The sequence below is a fragment of the Neofelis nebulosa genome, chromosome X (genome assembly GCF_028018385.1).
Source record: "Neofelis nebulosa isolate mNeoNeb1 chromosome X, mNeoNeb1.pri, whole genome shotgun sequence".
Classification (NCBI taxonomy): Eukaryota; Metazoa; Chordata; class Mammalia; order Carnivora; family Felidae; genus Neofelis; species Neofelis nebulosa.
Genome location: NC_080800.1, coordinates 109,231,554 through 109,257,239, shown reverse-complemented (window position 1 = coordinate 109,257,239; position 25,686 = coordinate 109,231,554). Strand labels below are relative to the sequence as shown.

The 25,686-nt window shown below is 40.4% G+C and overlaps 1 protein-coding gene across 9 annotated transcripts in view; it reads left to right on the top strand.

Annotated features, from left to right (window-relative positions):
* MBNL3 (muscleblind like splicing regulator 3) overlaps positions 1–25,686 on the top strand; it is a 113,274-nt gene that overhangs the window by 1,943 nt on the left and 85,645 nt on the right. Inside the window, exon 1 of one of the 9 annotated variants that reach the window (XM_058713047.1) lies at positions 6,484–6,802. The exons of 7 other annotated variants lie outside the window; for them this stretch is intronic. The gene's annotated coding sequence lies outside the window, so the exon portion shown is untranslated. Of the gene's footprint in view, positions 1–6,483; positions 6,803–16,783; positions 17,018–25,686 lie in introns of those variants that run through there. One more of the 9 variants, XM_058713048.1, reaches the window with a different exon arrangement.

Here is a 25,686-nt window from a genome sequence, read left to right as displayed (position 1 = left end):
TGCTTAACTGGCCGTGGATCCCTACATATGGAATAAAGCCCATGATTATTAGCTGCTATCCTATCTCTACACATGCATTAACTTCACGGGAAAGCATCAATTAAAACAAAATTATGGCAAGATTTAATTTTGAAATGCCTGCTAATTTTTTACTACGTTGACTCCCCGGCTTAATCAATAAGTCTGGGTGGTTACTGATATAATGGTTGGAAAGTGGACTGTGGAAATAGCAGTACAAGTGACCAAGTGACTGGAAATCCTTAATACAATTCATCCAAGGTTGGTTTTTTTTCCCCCCTCTGAGAAAAGGCATGTTGACAATGAGGCTTTACCAGAGACCTCAGATTTTTCTAATTATATTTGTATTTTCTTTTTTGCCTCTGCAAATGTTTAAATACTTTCTAAAGCTGTTTTTAAAAATTTTCCCAATACCTTTGGAGAATGCCTTCATGTTTATGGAAACTTCCCTAAACATAGTCTAAAAGGGCTTTTGCCCATAGCCAGCCGATATTATTCTGCCTCTGTCCACTTTTTACTTCTCCCCAAGCAATAACAGCTACTTGGCTGGGCAGACTCTCCTGCTATTAAATTTAGCAAGCCTCTGGGAAGGGGTGAAAAAGATTGTTTTGCACCTATTAAAAGACAGTGCAATTTTCCTGCCCAGGTGCCGTGGTGTACCTAGAAAGACAAAGCTAAACTGTTTACAGTGGAATTTGCTATATAATACATTTTGCATCAGCTTTGCCAGATTATTGTTGAGAGAAGTGTGCGGTGACTTCATTGTTTCACATCCGAAAGGAGACTTCCTGCAGGTAAATAGATACCTGCATTTTGCCCAGGGAAGGGGCTGGAGTAGTGACCCAAAACAACTCCCGTTTTTAGAGATGATGTACCTGGATCCCAGTTCAGCCAACTCTGCCTCCTGGTGTGCTGCCTTGTTGCTGAATGACTTTGGACCAAATGAATCCTTAAAAAAAAAAAAAAAAAAAGTGAAAAAACGAAACCTTAGGGCCAGAGTAGTCAAGCTAAATGAGTGTCGGAGACGTTACGGGGAAATTTTGCCAGCGAACATTCTGCAGCATTATGTAGTGGTGAGATTAGAGACCTTATGTGAAAACATCAGTGAAGGAGTTTGCCAGGAAAAGAAAAAATATTTTGAGAGAGAATTGATCTAGTGCTGGGCTGGAGGTGGTGACTGCATGGTTTGCTCTACTTCTAAGAACTACTTCATTTCTGTAATTTCCTTTGCTGCTTTAAGCACTCCCAACGATTCCCAGGACTATTATAAAGTACCTTTTTTTCCCTTAACTGTCCACTCCAGGCATTGTCACTACAGCTGCTTTTTAAGGGGGATAAAACCTATGATTATCAGCTGGTACCCAAAATATCTTTGGTATTCTCTTGCACCCACCCTTTACCTAAGCAGTGCTTTGCACAACGTAGATACTTCAGAAATATTGAATCAAAAAGAAAAGCGAGTAATCTGTAAACTCACAAAGGAGCAGATTCCGTGCACAGCTTTTACTGAAACAGTCCCTTTTTTTGTGTACTTGCAAGAACCTAACAAGTTCAAGTGGATGAGCATGTGCACTTTCCTACTTGTCTGCATTCGATTTGCTTCTCACTCTGTACCTCTAGACACTGGTGTAATTCATTTTCCTGACCAGTAGGTGTATCGTGATCCGCCCAGCTCTACAATATGAAAAAGTAACCACAGCAACTTGGGGGCGGGCGGGGGGGGGGGTGGTGGGGGGAAGGTTTTGTCTTTTGAGGTTGTACTGTAGTGCACGTGCTGGACCAGTGACGGTCTCTTGGCCGCTGTGCAGATGCTGACAATATAGTTTGAGGTACAATTTTGTTCTCTCTCCAGCTGTCTTTAGATGTGAGAAGGAGGTGAGAGGAGGAAGGGGGTGAGAAGCCCTCCAGCGATGAAGATTTTCATTCCTAAAATTGTACATTTCTCCTCCTTCTAGCCTGCAGTAGATTCAGGAAGGGGGCAGGATGTTTCCGTTTGGAAATAACTCATGTTGTCTGATAGGATGACAAACAGGGATTGGGGCACGGCAGACAAGAATAAGATACAGTACATGTTTGACAAGTAATACGATCCCATAATTAAAGGTAGATAAAAGTCACTGCCATGTTAAAACTATCAAGTGTCTGAAAGAGCAAGAGGCCACACTCACCTTTGCTTGTTCAGTTTCCTTCCATGCTGTTGAGTTTTTTTAAACAGTGTCTCGCAGGCTGAACCGATGGGCTATTTCTGCCCCTCCTTCGGTGTGATACAGTTGTTACTTCAAAAATAGCAACGAATTTGTACCTCAGGTAAAATGAGGTGGGAATTTTTTTTTCTCTCTAGGAGAATAAACCGTGTTTGGGAGCAAGTAGTTTAATTTTAATTACCAACCAAACAACGAACAAACACGAATTATGGCCAAAACAGAAAGCAATTACATCTGTATTCATGTGGGCTTTCAGATCTTAAGGAAACCAGATGGTTCTGAGGCATCTTGCTCTTCCTGAATGGTTATGTATTGCCTCAAGACAGCCACATGACGGTGTTGGAAAGACAACTTTGAGAATTAGGAGAAATAAGGTATCAATTACATTATCAGGTGTTAATGACATCCGTGTGACCTGCAAGGGATCAGATGGATTTTTTTTTTTTCCAGATCATTCTAGTAAAAACACAGGATCAATCCATCATTTATTTCAACTTTGTATCAAATGTATTTTTAAAAGATTGGCGGGAAGCATCATACAATCTGGGAAGAGGAACCTTATTTTCATGTGAGAAATAAACGTATTCCCAAGTTGTCTGGGTACATCGACACGAGCTTACAAGTGCACGCGTGCATAAATGAGTTGCATTTTCGAGCAATTTATACAGCTATGCATTGATTTCTGCCTGGAAGATTATGGGAAAATACCTATTCAATTCCAGGCAGTTAACTTTCAGAAAAAGGATACTCAAGAGGAAGGAAGAATGAAAGGAAGCCTGATTTAAATGCATGCGTGCACGCGTGCGTGCGTATGTGGCGTACGTATGTATGTGAATGGGAGATACATATATATCCACACATAGATTCCCGTGCATACGTATACAACACACATATAGCTTCGCCCTCTGCATGTGTATGATGCTTTTCAAGAAACTCAAGCATAGTCATCCCAGAACTCTATAACAGCCGTGAGAACAAAGTGGTAAGGGTAAGAAAGGAGCCTGGTTAGAGATTTAGGAATCAATTAGGCACGCTTGTTAAATACGAGGTCCACTCTCAAGGCCCACTTCCATCAGTGCTAAGTTGGCTTATGAGTAGGAGTGATTTGTTTTCAGTTTTAGGCAGGAGTTTGTTTTATGCCTGCACAGTGGGTGAACTCAAAGGGCTTTTGCAATTGAGAAAAGCAGTCTGCACAGAAATGCAGGGGCTTGGCACTAGACACTTCCGACAGGCTATTTGATCTCCAGCGGCCATGGGAGCGTCGTAGCGACTGGCCGTTAGCTGGCTCTTCTTTTCCATTTTGGATCACTCAAATTGCCTCAAACCCATCCCCATCGAATTCTTTGAATCCTGAGCTTCTTGGCATTCCCTGCAATTGGTGTGGAAGTTTGAGAACTGTTTCTTCGGGTTTCTTCAAGTTTCCCTGAATGTACAGGTCACTCGTTAGGCAGGTTGCTGGGTCTCCTTACCTCATAGCCTCAGTGCCTGGCGCATAGTAGGTTCTCAGGAAAAGCGTGTTGAACACACAGAAGCATAGATTAGTCTGCCTTTTTCGTATATTTTATGAGCACCTGTCCCATGATTTCAGGTAGCACTATCTCTTATCTTTACTGTCCAAACAAATCAGTGACCACAACAACCACAGACTGAAGCCTGGGTCGAATGTCCAGTAGCAACTCTCACAGGTTCAGGGAAGAGCAAGCAGCAGCGGCAGCCTTTGGGCTGAGTCCTCAAGGAGTGGCCTGCAAGCCAGCTGGTAATCTGCCACCTGTAGTTGCATTCGCCGTATCTCCCTCCCATCCCAGGGAAATGAGTCTTCAACAACAAGTTATGTAGAAGTAGTTTTCAAACCATTGCACCAGAATTAAAAAAAAAACAACAACAAAAAAACAAAATGGGACTTGGATGCCTCATGCCGTGTGTAGTTTATAAAGCGATGAGGTCACAGACACAAACCAAAAGGAGACTGAGAGCGGTCTCATTTTCAGTTAAGCACTGATTGCCTATTTGGAGGTTGAATTTGCATAGGTTTTTATTTACCAAGATACAGGTATGAATGGCAGCTCTTTTTACCGTATCCAGAAAGCAAAGTCCACACGGTTGAAGAGACACGAGCTGCCATTTCACATCTACCACAATCATCTCTTGTGCCCGCGGGACCATCGGTCTTTAAGTACAGCCTTTGCTGTCTCCCCTGATGTGGGAATATGAAGAGACCAAGCAAGGCGGTAGGTTTTTTTTTTTTGGTGGGGGGATAAGTGGCCTGTTAGCAAACAACAAAACAAAACAAAACACGAGCAAAACAACCAGAGAGCTCGTATTTCACCTTTTGTTTTGCAGACTTCCACCTTCAGGAGGGAAAACAAAGCCATGCAAAACACCAGCACTGTGTATATATTAGCTTGGGCATATACCCCTCAGTCTAATTTCTATTTTGTGCTTTACAAACTGAGAAAAATGAGGTTGTCACATGTTATTAAGGTAGCTGCTTTATTATGATTGGACTCATGTACTGTGTAGCACTTTTCCTGAGACGTTGAAAAAATGTACAGGGACACATTCAACAGGATCCATGGCACAGTGGGGACATTTCCCCTCAGTGCCCGTGTGGAGGTTGTGCTCGTACTCCAAAAAGTTCACGTTCGAGAAATGGTCCAGTTGTGGGTGCTCTTTTGTTAAAGGGCGCGTTGACATTTCCCAAAATTCTTGCTGTCTGTGATGGATGAGGATCCCAAAGAAGAGGAGTGTATTCTTTTCAGAAGTGATTTGGACAAAAATGTAAACTCTTAACTCATTTGTGTCAGCATTTTTTCCTAAGCAATTGGAGAGCGTGAAGAAAGACATTATTTCACCCAGAAGGATAAAGCGAAAAATAGGACCCATTATAGGGTCCCATTTTCTCGCTAAGGGCTTCAAACTACAGAAAACAGGAGAGGGAAGGACCGGGGTACCACGTAACCCAATCTGTCTCATGAATGCCTGTGGCAGTGGTCTCAGCTGCAGTCAGAGGCCGCGTCAGTAAGCACTCTGCCAGCTTTCTGGAGCCAGGGTCTGGGCTCTGACTGACAGGCACCCCGAGAGAGGGCCTGTTTGAGAAAGACTTCAGGTTTTGGCGGAACTTTTGACTGGGCAACTCGCTGCCTTGCTGCCATGTATAAATCCTCCCTCTCAGAGAGAGAAACCTGGTTTTACTGGGGGACCCATTTGTACATACTGAGAGCTTCAACGTACTGATAATAGGAGGGCAGGATGCTTTTACTCTCCCACTCAAACTCCCCGTCCAAAGCTCCTTTGAATTGAGAAGTTGACAGGCTGGAACAATGTGGCATAGGTCTTGGCATTTCACATTGCTGGAAAAAGACGGGAATACCTCCACGTGTTGCAAAGAGTGTGATAATGGTAATACTAATAAAAGGACCTGAAAAACGATTCCCTTAGAAAGCTCTCATCTGTGCACACGCTTTGAAGTCCCGTCATGGGATGGTGAGAGAGAGGCGGGGGAGAGAGAAACCAACTCTAAGTAAAGTGAGTCCCTCTTCTCTGGAAGGTTGTCGTCTGTCTTTCTCCCTTTACTAATGAACTTGCTATTCTGAAAATTGATCCTAAATGAACAGGAAACAACAAGGCTGTCTAATATCTGGCTCTAAAGGCTTATTTGACTAATGTGGCCCATTCCTATAGGCATGAAAATGCACACATTCAAGTGACTGGTTGTGTGGCCCGTACTAAGTAAAAACAAAAAACAAAAAAATTTTTTTTTTGGTAAAAGTCACATTTTTCACTTTCAGGCCTCCTTGTTGCCTCCCATCTATTCCCCAAAGAAATTTCCATATTTTTAGCCATCCGAGACAACAGTTCAGACAGAGGCACCCAGGAACGGTGACAAGCAGTGACAGGAAATGCCGCTTGTGCCGGTCTCCTTCATAACTTAGACCACAGCTGGCTGATTTGCTCTTAACTTCCTGTTTAGGGGCTGTTTGGGTCAAAAGTAGCAGTGTTTTCCATATAGAAATTTTCTTTTGCCTTATTCTGTAAGGCCACGATAAATCTGTCACTGGACTGCATGTTTTGTATATTTTATGGACTGTATCATGTGGTTTGAGTTTAATTTGGAAGGCAGTACTTTTATATAATCAGGAGTCCCCCCCCCCACACACACACACACGCACGTGCAGCTTGAGGGTCTGGGATTGCACTGGCCTTCGAAAGTTTATAGCTCTATTTACACAATAGTGATTTCTGAGGAGGGCATTTCCTGCCAGTTAATGACTGGTTGGAAAGGCCAAAAGTCCAAAGCCAGGAGGAGAGGACCATTCATTAAATGCCACGAAGGGACCAGGGCCCTTTTATCACGAGGCGGTGAGGAGAAAGTGAAACCACATTCTGCCTTTTGAAGAACCCAGAGCTGCATATGGATGTGCTGCCTCACGGGATGGAAAACGGAGCTTCTTTCCCTGACAGGAGCTGACCAACTTGCCCATAGGTTGCCAAATCAAGACTCCGCTGGGTAGGGCATTTCCTTTCGGTTGATGACCCAGCGGAGAAGGGACAGATAAAGATGATGGCCCCGAACTTGCCAGGTAGTAACTGTGGGAAAATGCTCCGCTCACAGGTGTTAACAGCTATCTTAAAAACCTTTAAGGTCACATGATTGACTTTCCTAATTGGTTGAATAACTGGCCATTGCTAAAGTGGACAAGAACTTAGGGACGGAAAGAATGATCTCTTTCCCAGGCCAGTTTCACAGGACACCAGTATCCCATTTTGATTCCGTAGTATAATGAAGGTAAATAAGGTACAGGAGTACTTTGCCTTGCATGGAAGTACCTTTGAGGGCTGTAATATTAACCATTTAACCTAAGACATTCCCAGGAAACAGTTTTGTCCCCAGTATAATTCTTGCATGCTATAAAGCAGCTGAGGTGTGAACAGTTTGGCATTGATTTAGAGCAAAAACAGGGTAAGACTGAGATTAGGTTCACATCCAGGAATTCCTGACTTCCTGGCCTGTCCTTCACTCCCGTAGCTTCCTAAGCCTTCGAGTTGCCAAAATGTTCGATGTTCACAAAAGATAAACATCTCTTCTGAATTCTTTAATAGATACCACCACATAAGGGAGGTGTATGACACCCCCCACTTCAGAACTTAGCTTGATCCTTTACCTTGAAATGTTAATTTCTTTCAAATACGGGCAATCATTATAGGCCAGACACCTGGGTTTCTTCATGGGATTGAGTAATCTGTCACATGCACGATAAACCAAATATTAGGTTTCATTTTTGGGTCTGGCAAATGTCATTGTACGCTTTTTAAAATATTCAGTAATCCAAGGATTTCTGGTCCTTACCAGCTCACAAAAGAGTTTTCTGAAGTTTAAAACACTCTACAAACGAACTGTATACCCATTACCATTGTTATTATTAGATGATACCATTAGAAGATACTATCAGCACGTTTATAAACAGTGACTGCATGAACTAAAAAATAAGCTTGTTTCAAACATGAGTTTATTTTTTGAACATTCTTGAGTTTGAAAGTGAAAATACACTACAATTTTGCTAGTTCACGTTAAAGACCATATTCTGATTTACAAAACATTTTGGACTAAGAACAGACAAGATTTTTCTAAGCAGATTATTGGCCTGAATATTAACACTCATTTGTAATTAACAACACAGCTGCATTTAAATAATGATCCCGAAACGTTAGAAGGATCTTGGGTATGTAACCCCTTCCATCTTGACATTATTATTTTAACAGAATCTTTCCTTATAGGTTATTCAAAAACATATTTCAAGCTGGCTCAGGCTTAGTTACCACAGTCTGTACTAATGGCATGAAAATTAATGAGGATTTACCCTACTGCATACGGGTCCAACAACATTACCTTGTACGAGAAAAGTCTATTCATTTTATCGTTGTAGTTTTTAAGTGGTGGGCAACAGCTCATTAGTGCATAATGAAATTCATTAGTAGGTTGTGACTAACATTTTCTTTAAAACAAAATTGAATACAATTGTAAGAAAATGTCAGAATATATCATGTAGTAACGTTGGCTATTTTGGGTGAGACTTTTTCAGATCCATACACATAGGTACTTAGGATATGAAATGTGTTTCTTACTATTTGTTGCTGTCAAAAAGTTTTAAAAGTCAGTGTTTTAGTGGATGTCCTTTCAAACTGGATCAGAAATGTTTTGTCCTCTGTTTTTGAGGGGAAGGTGGTCGAGGGATACTGGGGGCTAGGGTGCTGATATACTGAGCGATGTTAGTTTACCTTGAGAGTTGTGCGTCTGTTTTTCAAACTGAGAAATGAGATGTATTGCTCTTGGAATGCTACAAGGTTTAGTGTCCATGGTATTTTGTAATCCTGAGGAGATACACTTTGTGCAAGTGTTATGTATTTACCAAGTGGTATTGCTAAAACATGAGACACAGAAAAGAGTGCTCGCTGGGAACAGAAGCCAAAAAAGGACGTCTTGGGGAGGGGGGGGAACCACTAAAGATCTTGAGATACATGGGCCTGAGTTGCTCTTAGCAGCAAAAGAATTGTTTAAAAAAATTTTTAATGTAGGAAAAAGCCCACCTTATTTTAGGATGAGTTAAATGTAAGTTAAAAGAGTTAACAAAATTGCTTCTGGTTTTTACAAATCAAAAATGGTCATATCCAGAGAGAATATGTTTGCAAGAAAAAAAAGCTGATTTTGAAACAAATATAAATGTGCACATTTACCATACATTGGAAGAAAACCTGAGCGTGGCTGTGTTTTCTGCAGTGAACAAGGGCGCACGTTAAATTAGTTTAAAAATTGTGGATGGGAGGCAGAAGCCAAGCATCTGTTAAATACACATAGGATATTGATGCGAATGGTTATACAAATAGAGAAGACAATAGCCACATAGGCTTTCTCTTTATTATTATTATTTTTAAAAAAATTTTTTTTCCAACCTTTTTTATTTATTTTTGGGACAGAGAGAGACAGACAGAGCATGAACGGGGGAGGTGCAGAGAGAGGGAGACACAGAATCGGAAACAGGCTCCAGGCTCCGAGCCATCAGCCCAGAGCCTGATGCGGGGCTCGAACTCACGGACCGCGAGATCGTGACCTGGCTGAAGTCGGACGCTTAACCGACTGCGCCACCCAGGCGCCCCTCTCTTTATTATTTTATTCTGATGAGAATTGAGGCCGGTAGAAGAAAAGAAAAAAGATTTAGTCACACAAAGTACTGAGTGTGATCTATTCGGAGATTGGAAACACCCTTAGAAGCCTGCACAATTTCTGCATATTCCTTTGAGTTCACTAATTGTTAGAGGGGAGGAAAATACTGCTTTCTGGGGCACTTTGCATCTCCTTCCAGTTGGATCATAAGGATCTTGTCTTTGTCCCCCTCCCACCCCCGCCGCCCCAATTCCTTGCCAGTGTGATTAAATCTCACTGCTGCTTTCTCAACTCGGAGAATTTGAAATGAAATTAGGCTTTTCATCATAGACATTTAAATGTTAAACTCAAGTTACTGCTCTGAAAAGAAAATATAATCTCAGCTCTAATGAGTTGGTAACTAAGTTCTGTCACAAATGAGTTCTCATCTCCCTCTTCAGATAAGCCATATTTAAAACTTAAGAAGAGAAAAAGACTTACACGGCTAACAGTTGTGTAATTAGCAATCAATTTATGAAATGAGATGAAAAACAAATTAAGCACAATAATAAAGTGTTACTCCATCACCAAAAAAACCCCAAAAAATACCTCATTACAGACATTTCCAGATCCTGGGAGTGACAGCTTTTTAGCTATTTCTTTGCTCTGTTAAAGCTGTTTAGGAAGCACCAATATGTATGTTTTTAGGCCAGAGGATAGGTTTGCTTATAGCGTCGCTTTCACCATAAACAACATGTACAGAGCAGGAGTCATTCAGGGTTTCCAGCTGCAGCAAGCATATGGCTGGTTGTGTGTTTTAGGCAAACAAGATTAGTCACTGGTTTGGAGTATCAGCTCCTTCTTTTACTGAAGCCTTCTGGTTTTTTTGGTTAGGGAACACTGGGCAAATGATTGGTGATCAGAAAAAGCTATGTAAGAAGATATGCTAAAGCCAACTAAACCCCAAGCGACCGCTCGTTTCATGCGGCCTTCTACTTTTCTCAGTCTGTCGGTGAGATATTATGATCCCTCGCGGGCCACATCTGCCAAATTACACTTTAAACTTTAAGGTATACACAGAGCTCAAGACCTTCAACGGGAGAATTCATTTTGTTGATTGTGAACAAAAGATCCCCCCAGAAGGCACTGAGACTGTGAGGGCAAAGTGTCTTCTAGAATGAGGAAGGAAGGCGGAAGGGAAGAGAAACGATAGATTTGCTTGTCTTTGGCTAGGATAATCCCTTATACCATATTCCTCATCTGGGGGGAACCCTACTGGCCAAAAGAAAATTCAGACGTTGGTATTGCTGTTGGCAGAGGTTTTCCTAAGTGAGAAGTGAAGCCTGCGGTGGTTAGGCGTAAGGAAAGCAAAAGCCCGGTGATGTCAGAGCTCCGGCTCGTCCTGTTCCTCGTGATGGGTAACGATTCAAATGAAACAAAACCCTTTCGGAACGCGAGGCTGGTTGGTTTCTAAGTGAAAATGAGTTAGGTTTCCCAAAGCAGAGCAGACTTAGGAAATAGGAAGGCAGAAAATACAGTCGACACCCATGGCTTTCTTCTGTGTCATTAAGGCTTCCTTTCCAATTTGCTTGGTGTGAGTAGTGTGGCACAGAAGGTAACGAGGTGGGACGTCAGAGGCCTGTGACTTCCCTTGACGCTTCCTTGTGCTGGTAGGTCCAGACCGGGTGACACGGGCTCTTGGAGTTCTCGAGGGGCAGCATTTACTACCACCGCCTCCAGGAACGTCTTATACTTTTAAATCAGTCTTAATATTCCTGGGCAGGAGTTTATATCCAGGAATAAAATTTGAACCCCCACTTTCACACCCAATAAAAACGTCCTATAATAGGGTGTTTATTTAGAGTCAGCTGACATTTATCGAACAATTACTGTATGCCAGATGCTCTGCTAGGTGCTTTCATTTTGTTCTGGCAAAATTTCCTGTAACTATGAAATACAAGTGCTCTCCTTGCCACCTGAAAGTTACCAAGCTAAAAATTACACCTTCAGTTCTTCACTCGCTTTTCAAGACAGCCCTACCCCCGGCACACAATAATTTCTTCTTTGTCTAGTCACGTTTCCCTTCATCATTTGAGGACCGTCTCGTGTCCTGTGGCCTGCCTCTTCCATCAGCGAAGGCATTTATTTCCTTATAAGTCAAGCCAACATTAATCTCTTACTCACTTGGATAGAACAGAAAAACTGGTGTGGCTCTCTGGTCGATGGTGCTGCAGTGGGACGGGAGATACCAGAGAATGAAGAGTGAGGGGTCAGGAAAATGATGTCGAGTGAAAGAGCATGAACCCTAGAATGAAGTTGGATTAAACTTGTCCAGAATGTAGAGAAAATAACAGAGCAAGACCTTGGGAGTCCGTCATTTACCCCTAGGAGCGGACGAGGCAGCCTAAGGAGAAGAGCAGAGGAGGACTCTCTTTGAGGACTAAGAAGAGGAATGTTGGAATTTCACAAAGAAATAAGATCGAGGGAAGTAAGAATTTTGTTGTGTTTTTAAGGTAGGAGTGTCATAAGTAATGCTCACCGACTGACAAGGACACTCAGGTGAAGCAGAATGTGATCTTGGATCCTCCTTTCACTCACCAAACGTAGAACATGAGAAGTGTGTGTAAATCACCAAATATGTACGGAGTGTCTCCCCTGCTGGCACAGCGTCTGTGGTAATATGCCCAGTAGTACTTGTGCAGTCTGAGTAAGTAAACCCTGAAGAACTCTCCTCTTTATTCTTTTTGCCCTTAAGGTATAGGATTAAGCTTGTCACAAAAGAACTGGGGTAGGTTTGAACAAAACAACACCAAGATAGTGGAATTCAGCCAAAGGAATAGGTAAGATTGTTTTTCAATGGCTTTCTTTAGAGACCTGTCCTTGCTACTGAATTTCTGTAAATGTGACTGACATCTTTCTATAGGTCAGGCTCCAGGCAAATGAAAGACAAGGTGAGGAAAGCTCTAAAGAATAATGAAGATGCGAATGTAACTGCCAAGGATGTACTTTTACTTTATGATGTACCTTTAGACTAGGATCCCGGGTCAGTCCTTCGTAACGTTAGAAATTTCAACACGGGCAGCACCTTCCCTGTGTTGCATGTGGCAACTTCAGTGTTTTGTAGATTTTCTGTTTTAATGTGTAACTAAAAAAATAAGCCTCGGGTCCAGATTCAGTTCCCCTTCTTGTAATCACCATCCCCATTTTCTCTTTTAGAACACATCTTATTCTTCCTTTCTCAGAAGCTGACAGTTATTGGTACAAAATATCTTGAATGCAAGCTTGTATTTAATGTCTGGGTTAATGTTGATTCTAGTCAAAGAGAAAGGCTTGTTGCTTGGAGGTTCTGAAAAATGCTTTTTATTCGAAAGAAGAAAATGATGCAAATTTGACGACATGTTGAAAAACTTAAAATATTTGAAGTTATTGTAAAGGTACTAATGATCTACACCAGCATTTCCCAGTCTGTGTTTAGTTTGCCACATATTCCAGATTAAAAAAAAAAGTGGGGGGGGGGGGGCAGAAGGGATTCTTAGGTGGAATGCCTGGGAATTGATGGTTACAATGAATACCACATTCTGAGGATTAAATTGCATTACAGTTATATTCCCTATCCCCCCCCCAAATATCTAGGCATATATATGTGATAGGACATGTATATATACATATATATAAGATTATAATTTTAGCTTTTGTTTTTTTATGCTGCATTTCAAGTTACTGGGCAAATATTACTTGTTGATAAGAATTTAAGACTATTCCATCAACAGGAATCAAAATAGTGTCATAACATCTTCCTACCAGCAGAGTATACTGCACAAAATCAACAGTGACTTAGATTAAAAGACCCTCATCCCCAGGAAAAATGTTTGTTAAATAGATTTCTAAAATAACTGTGAAATTTTTGCCTTTAATTTCCGGTTAATGATTTCTACTTTAAATGTCTTCCTTACCATTTGAGCCTGGAGAAAATAGATATCTATAGTACCCTAAATAGAGAAGCAAACTAAATGGTTTTACATTTAAGTTATTGGGGATGTATTTTTACTTTGTTCAAGTAAAAACACCCAGCAGATCCAAACTTAAAATAATAGCATAAAGGAGCTTATTCAATCTGTGATCAACATTCTCTAACTCTTTGCTTGATAATTGGAAGGATTGCACAAGAAGGCAAGTTCATATGGCCGGTTTAAATTAAGGCTATTGTGTTGAGGGAATCAAACAGCTTTGTAATCAAAGTTGTGAACTCTATGCCTCTCAACGAATTAATTTAGTCTGATACCTCTTCAAAAGTTTGTTCCATGTTACCAATTAACTACACCTCTTTGGTACCTCAGTTCCTCCTCCAGGGTCTGCTCTCTGGTTTATTATTATTACAGTTACTTACTGGATTCAGTAAAGAAATGGAATTTGCAAATGGATCCTTTTTGGGTTTCACTAGTATCAGTGATAACACATTCTCAGAGTCCTTTTGCACAGTGAACTCGTATTTTGTAACTGAGGTTGGCACAGTGAAGTTCAAATAACTAAAATTATTAATAATTAATATTGGAATAATTAAAATCAAAATAATGTAGAAAACTGTCAGGGGAGTCTGGTTTTGTCGGACTTACTGTCTTTGAGGGGTATTCACGTCTTCAGATGTGAATTCCATTTGATTTCTCTTGTTTGTTCATCATTGCAGCTCCCTCTCGTCTCAACAGGTTAGCTTCCATTTGGCCTCAGTTCCCGGTACAGCATTCATGCTCCTTAATACGCATATTGACATTCAGAGGTTCTGTAACCTCTTCTCTTGGCAAGAATTCGATTCTCCCAGTATTTGCATTGAAAACTGCAGCCTTGTATGTGTAGAACGGTTAGCAAAAAGGGGGAAGGAGGCCAATTTATCTGACTCCAGTCCACAAGCTACACAAATTCACGTGGAAAAAAAAAGCAAATCTACAAAAATGCATGGGCAGAAATCAGGTATCCGGGTTGTGTGTGACTTTTGCAATTAGCTTTCTACAGCATGTCGACCCTGGCATCCTTCCAAAGCAGTCTTTGACCAGGTGATCACTATACCTATAACTTCGGAAAATTGCTTTGGTAATAAAGTATATCAGACATGTCTTCTTCTGGTTTGGAAAGCATATTTACAGACTACATATTTATTAGTTTATAATAGGGCATCCTAAGTGCTAAGTGCCTTTCCTCTGACACACACACACAAACACACACAGGGACAGTTTTGACTGATATTTAAACCTGAGTTCTATAGTAGAGTGCAGTTGTATTATAGATATGCAGTGGCTGTGGATCTTTTGCAATTGTACCTTTCCATGTAATATCTGGCCTAAAATCAATCGATCATACCTTTTTATTCAAATTTAATATTGATTATAACCAGTTTTTAGTACCAGAATAGGCCTAACTATAGAACAATGTACAGGAAAGGAAAGGAAAGGAAAGGAAAGGAAAGGAAAGGAAAGGAAAGGAAAGGAAAGGAAAGGAATGTTAAGGTCATATTTAGAAGTGATAGGAAGGGGCGCCTGGGTAGTTCAGTTGGTTAAATGTGTGACTCTTGATTTTGGCTCAGGTCATGACCTCCCAGTTCATGAGTTCAAGCCCCGAGTCGGGGTCTGTGCTAACAGTGCAGAGCTTGCTTGGGATTCTCATCTCTCTTTCTCTCTGCCCCTCCCCCACTCATTCTCTCCTCCTCTCTCTCCCTCCCTCCCTCCCTCCCTCAAAGTGAGATAAGTAAACATTTTTTTAAAAAAGAAGTGATAGGAAGAAGTAATATAATTTTGTGCTTTTTAAAAAAGTTTGTTTAAATAACCTCTACGGCCAGTGTGGGGCTCAAACACACAACCCCGAGATCAAGAGTCACATGCTCTTCCAACTGAGCCAGCCAGGTGCCCTGTACTCCTTTCTAATGGCAACAGTTACTTACTCCGTGTTAAGGACTGCGATAAGCACGTTGCACACACTCTCTCATCTAATCCTCACTGCAACCCTATGGTGTTGGTGTTATTATTTATCTCCTTTTTACAGATGGGGAACCTGAGGCTCAGAGAGATTAGTAGCATGTCTGAAGACATTCTGCTAGTAAACAGCAGCGTCAAGACTTGAACTTAACCCACTGACTCCACAGTCTGTGCTTAAAATCTCTGTGGTTATATTGTGGAAATATAAAAAAGGTTTCATTGGGAACTTGGGTTTGCTGTCTGTCTCTTTCACAATGCATTAGTGACCTAAGACTGAGTACTGGATAAAGACAGTGCTGCTGGACTGAGGTAAACATCTGGAATGTCCAAAAGCTGCAGACTTTCCAAATTCGAGAACTGTAAACTCTTAGAAGTGGAGGGGAGAAAGCATCATTCAATTTACAGTACCCTTGTGCGGGATAAGTCTGCCCTGCACACTACTGTCGGTAACAGCAACCAGACTTTTGAAAGTTATATTATGGTGAGATATACTATTATTTAATAGTGGTGGTGCCTGATCCTTTTATAGGAATCTTTTGTTTAGGAAATTTTACCATAAACTGTGCTGAATGCGTGCAGCTCTCACAGCACATTTTAAATCCCCGGTTGGTTTTTCTGGTATTTGACCTCACAAGACTTTTCTGTTTCAACTTTCCATCCCACTTGCAGTTCCGTTTTTTCATTTCCTTTTCTTTCTTTTCCTTTCCCTTTCCTTTCCTCTTCTCTTCTCTTCTCTTCTCTTCTCTCCCCTCTCCCCTCTCCCCTCTCCCCTCCCCTCTCCCCTCCCCTCTCTTCTCTTCTCTTCTCTTCTCTTCTCTTCTCTTCTCCTCTCCTCTCCTCTCCTCTCCTCTCCTCTCCTCTCCTCTCCTCTCCTCCTCTCCTCTCTGCCTCTCTGTCTCTCTGTCTCTCTGTCTCTCTCTCTCTGCATTGGTTGTTCATTCAGCATACCCTTATTGAACACACTACATGAGTCAGCCGTGTTTCTAGGTGCTGACGATATAACCCTGAGCAAGTATTCAAATAAGTTTTAATATTAAGGTAAGGAACCTAGACATTTTTCTATAAAGAATGTCAAAATAAGAGCTAAATTGAGGGGGTTGTTGATCTAGTTTTAAAGAGAAGCAATGAATTGAGACAGCTTCGGACTCCCACTTACTCTATCAGCTTTAAGGAGAAAGTTGATTTCTTATATGAAGGCCCACACTCACCCGCTCTGTTCTTGGCTTTGCCTCCCTTTTTGGTCCCAGCGTGTACTGGGCACTGTTCCGTGCCACCCTGCGTGTGGACCACCAGGTAGCACAATGTCTTCCACAGAGCAGGTGCTCACCACTTCCATTAGTTTAGCAAGTATTTGTTGAGAACTTAGTATATGCGAGGTATTGAGCCAGTGACAAGATGAATACGACACGTCCTTGAGGCGCTCACCATAAAGCACACAGCTGATCCAGAGTTCCACTACTGTGTGACAGGGAGATGGACAGACGTATTGGGGAATGCTGAAACCCTGAGTAGTGTTCCGTGCTGGATCTAATTCGTCCACTCATCTGATATGCATATCACTTCCAGGGCATTGTCCCCTCCACTTTGAGCCCATCCAATAAGAAGGTCCAGTGAAGTTAAATCTCAGATGCCCACGTACTTGACTTCAACTTTATGCATACAATGCAAGTACACGTTTCACTGGTAAATAAAACGTAAGTAGAGCCTGTTGCTGATATTGATTGGTACCTCCATAAATCACATCTTAGTAGAACTGTGAATAATCTTTTTTACATTTATTTATTTATTTATTTATTTATTTATTTAGTAACCTCTATGCCCAATGTGGGGCTTGAACTCATAACCCTGAGATCAAGAGTTGCATGCTCTACTGACTGAGTGCCATGCCAGGCACCCCAATCTTTACATTTTTTTTTAGGAAGTACTTGGATTCATTATCTGCCCAAATCCCTAGTAATATGCCTATAAATCTTAGGTTATGTTTCTGCATTTTTGTGCCCACTGGAGACAGTACAGAGTAGAGATGGGCAGCACGTATTCTGGAGCATGCCTGAATTTGATCTCTGCTCTTCTCACTCACTGTGTGAGCCTGGACCAAGTTACTTAATCTTTCTCTATCTCACTTTCCATATCTGGAAAATGGGGACAGTAATGGACCTGCATCACAGGATTGCTACAAGCAGTAAATGCATTGATGTATGTGAAAAAGGTAAGATTAGTGCCAGGCACACAGTAACTACTGTGCACATTTGCTCTTATAATTTCAATTCAACTGAAATTACGTGCTTTATTCTGTTTTTCACAAATGGTACATACTCATCTGTAAATTTTTTTAAGTTTATTTATTTTGAGAGAGAGCATGAGCAAAGGGAGGGGCAGAGAGAGAGGGAGACAGAGAATCCCAAGCTGGCTCTGCACTGTCAGCACAGAGCCAGACGTGGGGCTCTATCGCATGAACTGCAAGATCATGAGCTGAGCCAAAGTCAAGAGTCGGATGTTTAACAATTGAGCCATCCAGGCACCCACATACTCATCTTTAAATGACATTCAAGACACTGGAGATTGATGTGAAGGTGTCTCTTACATGGAGTCTATAGTCCTTTGAGTCTTTTCACACCAAAAGCCAAGTAAGTTCACTTTCATCTATACTTGGAAATGAGACACCAACTTTGACTTTACTTTCTGCTCCTTTTACATGGCCAGAATTTTACAGCAAATTACATGACTGGCTCACACATTATCCCATGCTGAGGGATAAGTGCTTTTAAAATGCTTGATGTGTAGCTTAAAAGCTACAAGAAACAAAGCATACAACAGAGCTGCTGGCCAGCCTTGTGATTTACATGGGTATTTCTTTAGTCCACCAGTAACAGCTTTGGCAGCATACTGTCTAGGGGCCAAAATTTAATGGTGAGTTTCAGTCTTATGCTGATAACTGGTTTTGGCAATGCTCAGGAATTCTATGCAGCCAAGACAAATTGACAAATACAAAGTCCTTCAGAGCAACGATGAATTAACATTGGAATTATTGTTTTGGCCTCAGTGTGGGTGGTTTTTAGCCTCTCATCTTTCTGTATTGTTTCACATTCATTATTTCCAGGGCAGTGATGATATAGTCACTTTCAGGGTTAAGCACAGGGGAAAACTTGCTGAAAATGACACGGAGGAGTGTGCAAGCCAGTCTGGCACAGAAAGCAGGACACTGGTGGGACTGGATGCTATACAAAGTGCAGCTCAGACCAGGGTCCCAGGGTAGATCCACTTTATGGACCAAGTTGGTACAATTTCCTCATTATTATATTTACATTACAGTTTATCTTTGTCATTAAGTGGCAACATATTAATACTGTGCCCAACAAGAAAGCTTCCTTAGTAGCAATAAGTAAGTGGGTTAATTAACTTTCACATGTACGATTATTCTCCATTTTTATTCAGAAATTCCCTTACATAAAATACACAAGCAGTTAAGTTGGGTTTAGAAATTCACCAACAAACGGCCTTTATAACCTACTGTAATTATCTCCAGAAATCATCATGTGTTCAGTGACTAACTCTCCAGAGCTTTTACTAAGATAAATAAACAGAAGCAGCACTAACCAGTTCCCTTATATTTCCTAATCTTTGGCATGCCGTTTAGTCGTATTTTAGACCTAAGGAAGGCTCTGTCTCTCCCTAGGAATCCAGACTATGCTTTCTCCTTGTTGACCCGCTGGAAAATCTAAACCTCCCTCTTGCTGATCAACCTCAGTCCAACCAGGCTCTTGTACATCCCTTTACATTGCGCACGTCAGGAGATCTGAACATGTGGTGTGCGTTAGCAAGCACCTAGCACAAAACGACCATGGGATGGGCCAACAGTACGCATCTGCTTCTTAAAATACTTACTGGAGAGGCCCCTGGGTGGCTCAGTCGGTTAAGCACTGACTTCGGCTCAGGTCATGACCTCGTGATTAGAGCCCCCACGTGGGGCTCTGTGCTGACAGCCCAGAGCCTGGAGCCTGCTTCGGATCTGGTATCTTCCTCTCTTTAGCGCCCCCCCCCAAATAAAATAAACATTAAACAAAAATTTAATAAAATAAAATACTGACTTGAGTTCTGCCTTATTGGTTGGAACATAAACACTGACCAGAGCACCACTGCACAGTTCCTGGGCACCCTGATGAATCAGCAACAAAAATTTAACCACGTGCCCAATATATCCCTCAAAGCATGACTGGTGTTTCTAATCATGAGCCAGAATTACCCAAAAAAGGCATGATTTTGTTTGTACTATTCTATGTATTCTATTCTGTTCTATGTCTAAGGGGGCAACAACGTTTGAAAAAGCATTCCAGGAAGATTTCTGTCCTGACTGATTAAGAGAGACAAATATTAATGTGTAAGAGTTTCTGCTTTTTGAAATCTCATTTTTATTGATCCCCTTCCTTGCCTGATGGTTCCAATAAATGAGGTGTTAACATAATAAGACCTCAACATGAATTTTCGGACTTTTGTAGTATCTTGATGGGCCAGCCATACTAATAAAAATTATTTGTCATAGAAATTACGGTGTTGAGGGGCGCCTGGGTGGCGCAGTCGGTTAAGCGTCCGACTTCAGCCAGGTCACGATCTCGCGGTCCGTGAGTTCGAGCCCCGCGTCAGGCTCTGGGCTGATGGCTCGGAGCCTGGAGCCTGTTTCCGATTCTGTGTCTCCCTCTCTCTCTGCCCCTCCCCCGTTCATGCTATGTCTCTCTCTGTCCCAAAAATAAATAAAAAACGTTGAAAAAAAAAATTAAAAAAAAAAAAAAAAAGAAAAAGAAATTACGGTGTTGAGAAAATTATTTTGGGATCAGAACCAACATTATAAACAACTAGCTACTTTCCGTGAAAGCACTTCCAAACTCAGAGTTGATGGCGGGAAAAGAATATAGAATATTAATCTTCTGTGTTCTCTTTTTTAATGAAAAATGTTTGAAGAATTATTTTCTCATTGTCTAAGGGAGCCTGGTGAAGAAGATTCTAAAATGAACTGGCATCACCATTAAATTTTTGCACATGCACCTTTTTTCATAAAAATGCATTTGTATCTGGAGGGAGAATTATTCTTCTATCAAAATCACACATGCTTCAAAATACTTCTGCGTTATTTAGAAAATAGCAATGTAGACTAAAAGAACGATAAAGATAAAGAACACTGTAAAATGTTTTTTGAGGTTCAATTCGCCAGTGGAAATTTTTTCAAATTTAACAGTGACACTTTCTTTATCCTGCAAGGATTTGCAAATGCCATGTGGATGTGCGTTAGAGATAGTATTCTCCTGAAAAGAACATTATACAGATGGAAATGTTGCTTGTGTGTGCTTAGGGGAAAACTACATCAATTTCTTCAAAAGCATAGCTTTAAGACTTAAGTTCAGCTCTGTATCATTCAGTGTAGTGAGCAACAAATATTTTAATTTATTTAAAAGAGTTACCACTATCATGACAAAATAAATACATAGTAGCTTACAAAATGTGCCCGAAGTAGAATTTTCTATGTGCAAATATATATACTTAAAGTAATTTACTTGAGGGGGCCTATTTGATAGGCTCCATATTAGAATCTGATACTTATGCTAACATATATTTTTGAAAACCTACTATGCAGTCAGCACTAAAACTATTTTGGTTCAGTTTTTTTTTTTTTTTTTTTTTTTTTTTTTTTGCATCAGTCCTTTTCTATTTCCTTGTTAAGCCTGTTCTTTCATTTCAGCTTCCATCTACTTTTAGAAAAATGGCATTTCAGTTGCATCAGATGGTTTTTAAAGCATGTTCTTCTTACCTCTGTTTAGCATAACTAGTGCATTTGGATAGGAAACACAATAGGACATTTTGTGTGTGTGTGTGATTTCATCTTTAGCTTAGACAGTACTGTTCCATTTATCACTAATGGTTTTCCTGATTTTTCTATTGGTGTAAATAACCCAACAAAGGAATGTGGTATGGAATTAGTGTTTTCCTTGGGTTTTAAATCTCATTTCTAGTTTTCACTAGATGTGAACATGGAGAATCCCTCTATGTTATCTGATCAACATTTGCAATTGTAAGGAGCAGGTTTTCTTTTATTTTTATTTATTTTTAGGTTTTTATTTTATTTTTGAGAGAGAGAGCGCGAGAGGGGAAGGGGCAGAAAGATAGGGAGATACAGAATCTGAAGCAGACTCCAGGCTCTGAGCTGTCGGCACAGAGCCCGTCGTGGGGCTCGAACTCATAAGCTGTGAGATCATGACCTGAGCTGAATTCTGACATTTTAACCGACTGAGCCACCCAGGCACCCCTAGGAGTAGGTTTTCTTGATTTTCGCCAACAGTGTATAAGATATATTTAATTTTGGATTTCTATAGGAGCATATCTTTCCATTTACTAGGACTTGCTGATAGATTTTCTCAAATACAATGAAATATTAATTAAGTGGAACTCAACTGTATGAAACCCATAATCAATAAGAATTTTGCTGCATTTGGTCATTAGGAGAAATAAAATATGAATTTACCAGAGATTAAGTATAAGAAAAAATAACCTGTATTATAGCCTAAGGTCGATTCATATTGAAGCCAAACCCCAACAGCTTCTATTAAACTTAATAAGAATTGATGTCCAGGGATGCTTAAGGCATTATAACAGCTCTAGTAATGAGATAAAGATTTAATTAGGTTTATTTTATGTTGTTTATTAAGACAAAAAAGGACTTGTACTGAAAAGATTTGTACCAAAAGTGGCTCCTAGTAACCACGATTTAAAAAAATTTTTTTTCTCCCAGTATTTTCATTAATTGAATCTAATTTATGATCTACTGATTTCAGGCAACAACGTGTTTTATCTTTTCATAAAACTGATGAAGAAAAGCTATTTCTTCTCATGCATCCACTTTGTATGTTCCTAATTTCATGCCTCATTTCTTTTCCCTTTTCATTTAAAAAAATTCAGCCAACCACTTTTATCTTATTTTATATAAAGATTTTATTTTATTTTTAAAATTTATTTAAGTTCAAATTAGTTAACATACAATGTAGTATTGGTTTCAGGAGTAGAAACAAGTGATTCCTCACTTACACGTAACACACAGTGTTGTGCTCATCCGAACAATTGCCCTCCTTTAATGCCCATCACCCATTTAGACCAGGACCCCCCCCCCCCCCGCCACCTCCAGCAACCCTGTGTGTTCTCTGTATTTAAAATTCTCTTACGGTTTGCCTCCCTCTCTGTTTTTATCTTATTTTTCCTTCCCTTCCCCTATGTTCATCTGTTGTGTTTCTTAAATTCCACATATGAGTGAAATCATATATTTGTCTTTCTCTGACTGACTTACTTCACTTAGCATAATGCACTCTAGTTCATCCATGTTGTTGCGAATGGCAACATTTCATTATTTTTAATTGCCAAGTAATATTCCAGTGTGTGTGTGTGTGTGTGTGTGTGTGTGTACCACATCTTCTTTATTCATTCATTAGTTGATGGACATTTGGGCTCTTTCCATAATCTGGAAATTGTTGATAGTATTGCTATAAACTTGGGATGCATGTGCCCTTTCAAATCAGCATTTTTGTATCTTTTGGATAAATACCTAGTAGTGCAATTGGTGGGTCGTAGGGTAGTTCTATTTTTAATTTTTTGAGGAACCTCCATCCTATTTTCCAGAGCAGCTGTACCGGTTTGCATTTCCACCAACAGTGCAAGAGGGTTCCCCTTTCTCTGCATCCTCACCAACATCTGTTGTTTCCCGAGTTGTTTATTTTAGTCCTTCTGACAGGTGGTATCTCATTGTGATTTTGATTTGTATTTCTCTGATGATGAGTGATGTTGAGCATCTTTTCATGTATCTATTAGCCATCTGGAGGTCTTCTTTGGAAAAGTGTCTATTCATGTCTTCTGCCCATTTCTTCACCTAAAGATTTTATTTTTAAGTAATCTGTACACCCAACTTGGGGCTCAAACCCATGACCCTGAGATCAAGAGTCGCATGCTCTACCAACAGAGCCAGCCAGGTGCCGCCAACTGCTTTTAGGTACAGTGATGGCTGAGCCTTTGTTAAATTTACTATCTATACAGATTATCTTTGTTGGATTATGAATGAGAAATCCACTCATTTTCTAAACATTATCTATTGATAAGAATTCATATGCAATTGATACAGCTGTAATAATCTGTATATAGTTTAAATACCACCAAGGTGAGTAAAGCAGTCATTGTAAAGTCATGGTTTTGGTTTTTTGGTGACGTTTTATGGGATACGTATTTCTTCTTTTATGTCTATCTATCTATCTATTTAGATAGATAAATATGTTTTGTTTTTGTTTTTTAATATAATTTATTCTAAAATTGGCTAATACAGCATGTACAGCATGTACAGTGTGCTCTTGGATACGTATTTCTTAAATTATGCTTACAGAGGTAGCCTTTGGAAGGGAAGCCACTATGCTTGTAATTCTACAAGCTGCCACCAGGTGGTGCCCGATTGTAAATTGTCACCATCTGAGCTTCCCATCTGTGGCTAACAGGTTTATAGCATTCAACTGAATCGGGTCTTTTTCAATGAAAATTATTAAAATGGCCAATATAAATATTCACTTATCAATTAATGGTAGATTGATACACAGTTTAAAACAGTATTTAAAGAGATGAAAGTGCATAATTAATACCTTTCTCTCACCATCTTCGTTGTTGATAACCTCATGTGTTTTCTCTGGTTTTTCCTTAAGGAAAACTTTTCCTTTTAATCAAAATACTTTGTGTACTAAAAATCTCTGGGCCATGTGCCTAAATACATCTTCCTGTAGGTTTTCTGCTTATAGATTTCCCTTCTGCTCTAGTTAATTGCTTTGCTGCTAGTTCTAATTGCCCTAGATGACTCAAGTCTTATTTCTTTAGATTTCAGGTGAACTATTAGTTCTTGGCACTTTTTATTTTTTTAACGTTTATTTATTATTGAGACAGATAGAGACAGAGCATGAACATGGGAGGGGCAGAGAGAGAGTGAGACACAGAATCTGAAGCAGGCTCCAGGCTCCTAGCTATTAGCACAGAGCCAACATGGGGCTCAAACTCACAAACTGTGAGATCATGACCTGAGCGGAAGTCGGACGCTTAACTGACTGAGCCACCCAGGCGCCCCAAAGTTCTTGGCACTTTTTATATAGGAAAGAATTATGTCATGTGTTCAGTCCAGTGTCTCACTAGGTTTAGCTCCTTTTTAGCTAGCCGTCTTAAGATTCTGTCCCTTCCCTCAATGACACAGACACTCACGTATGTATACACAAACGTATACATGCACAGACACACCCCAGGTGCACACACATGCACACACATACCCCACACACACTGGTTTCCAGCAGTGTAATATACATGCTAGATATGTAGCTGTATCTTCCTTTGGTCTCTGAAAAATCCTGTGGTGGTCTCTCTTCCACCAGCCAGCTTTTATAACTCATTCGAACTCCTGCTTTCTTTTGGACTTTGATGCTTGGATTGTTTTAAAAGCTCATTTGCATCAAATAGTAAAGATTATCTATTAACTTCCCTAGCAGGTTGCGGGCAGTTTTATAGTCTGCTTTGTAAAAACAGTCCATTACTCTGTTTCTTCTGAACATTTGAAAGCATTTATTTCAACTTCCCATTCAGATAAAAAGGATGGTTTTGAGTAGAGACATAGTGGCTTCGGTTCTTATGATCATGTATATTCTCATGCCATGAAAATTAAGAGTTTAAATGTGAGGAAGGAGTACAGAAAGAGGGAGAAAGAAGGAATCAGACACTAATGGAGGGAGGGAGATATTGAGAGACCGAGATTAAAACTTCTCCAAGGTATAGAGCTAAGTATTCAACTCTGGCTATTAGAACTGAGCTCTTGTGCTGGCAGTGTCATTGACTCTCTTTGTAACTGTGGCCAAGTCATTTATTCTTTATAGTCCTATTGTCTTGCCTGAAAAATGAGGGAATTGGCCTGTAGGTCATCACTGCTCACATTGTGAGTCTGTGACTCAGGCTCATATTAAAGCAGAAATGTGGGGAATGCGTCTTTGCTTCGGGTCTTGCTTGGGTGTATGATTGAACAACTCAACTAGCAATAAAAAGGACAGATCTTTATACATAATGAAAATGTCTTTGTCTTTGTTTCGTGCATTTCCTGGACCTGCTGCTATCAATGTGGTACTCCGCATTTGGGAGACATTGGTAGACAACACTTTCGAAGGCACATTAAAGGAAAACTGGAACTCTGTGGTGGGTATTTCTTTCTCTCACTTGCAGAGACCCAGTCACTGTGATTGACAAGAAATATTACCTTCAGATAATAGTAAGTATTCTAAGAGGGCACAGCTTGTCATTCTAGATTTCTAGGAGTTTGTGG